The sequence below is a fragment of the Cannabis sativa genome, chromosome 1, assembly GCF_029168945.1.
Source record: "Cannabis sativa cultivar Pink pepper isolate KNU-18-1 chromosome 1, ASM2916894v1, whole genome shotgun sequence".
In the NCBI taxonomy this organism is placed as follows: domain Eukaryota; kingdom Viridiplantae; phylum Streptophyta; class Magnoliopsida; order Rosales; family Cannabaceae; genus Cannabis; species Cannabis sativa.
The window spans coordinates 31,779,445-31,781,061 of NC_083601.1; positions in this window are offsets into that span (position 1 = coordinate 31,779,445).

The window sequence follows — 1,617 nt, forward strand, 5'->3', positions numbered from 1 at the left end:
AAAACTGTAGGAATTAAAGAAAAGAAAAATCCAAATTATGGTCCATGTTAATATTAGAGAGGTATATATATAGCCACGCTTACTTAAAATAAGTATATAATTATTTACATCTTTTGTCATGTATATATATGTGTGCATATATATGGTACTTTTTTGAAAGTGTGAAGCTAATTAATTTATAAGGTCTCCAACTGTCACTCCCAAATACAGTAGACTTGCTTGATCAGTCATGTTCCTACAAATTTTATATTTAATTAGCATAATAATAATTTTACAGCAAATAATGTTTTTTTTTTTTAAAATCAATAATAAAATGTAGAAAGAGAAAGATATAGAGGGGTCGCTGCTTAGTGCTGCTTAGTGTATAAGCTGACTTTGTAAGTAATAATAGTGAAGTAAGATAAAATATTACACATATGGTATGGTTCTGGAAGAAACCCAAAAAACAAAAATGAAATTAGCATCACAAGTGGGGACCTGTACTGTTAATTAGAGTTATTAGTCACCAAAAATTAAATTAATTATGTATATACATATATATTTATATGAATTAACAAGCACGCTTAATTAATATTTTCTCTCTAAATTTTATAATCCCACTTCTTTTCAACTTGACATTTCAATTTTGGACATGTTCACCGGCTCATCACATCTACAATCATTATATTTAGAGCCGTGCAAACCATCCCCCACACACATTTCAACCAATAGATATAATTTCTTCATATGAAATTAATTAGTACTATATAGTGTTTGATTAATGTATATTAATCTATAGTTAAGTTATATATACTATACAGCTTTGATAACTGGGCTACTAAGTCTAATTGAGAGTGTGTGGTTCATATAATATATATTAGTGACAAACAAGTACTATATATATGTGTTGTATAAGAAAGGTCACCTTAATATTAATCAAATGATTTTTTTGAGAATGAGATTTATTTGTTTTTTATCTTTTGAGAAAACGACCTGATGCCTACTCCATTCAAGTTGGTATAGCAAGGGATCTCATACTTTCTTTGCTAATGAAGATTTAGGACGTGTTTGGAATAACTTTTATTTTATCCAACCAAATTATATATCATTGTGTATCACTTTATATTACTAGCTTGGTTATTTGCAATTAATTCCTTAAGTTTTATTAAATAATTTGGGGACGGTGGTGACTGCATTTTATGGGATTAGTACAAGAAGTGAATAGTACTTGACCTAATAATCAATGGGCAATGAATGGTATGTTGGTCATGACGACAAGTGACGACTTTATAATAGAAGTTTAGTGTAGATTTTAAGTCTACTGACCAATTACCAGAAGTAATCTTCAAATCTTAATATCTTATTATATATAAAATAAACCCCCCAAGAAAAAGAAAAAAATTATCTAAATCTGCTGAAGCTTACAGATCCTTATAATAAAATAGAACAACTTATTATAAAATTGATTTAAGTGTAACGAATTAGTTTGATCCTTTTTTTTAACCAGACCAATATTATGTTTTTTTTGAAAAATTTAAAACTAAACCAAATCAATTAAATGCTCAAATCAAACCAAAAAAATACACTTAAAAACTGGTTGGTTGGCTCATCAAAACTATATATGGTTTGTTTTCATAG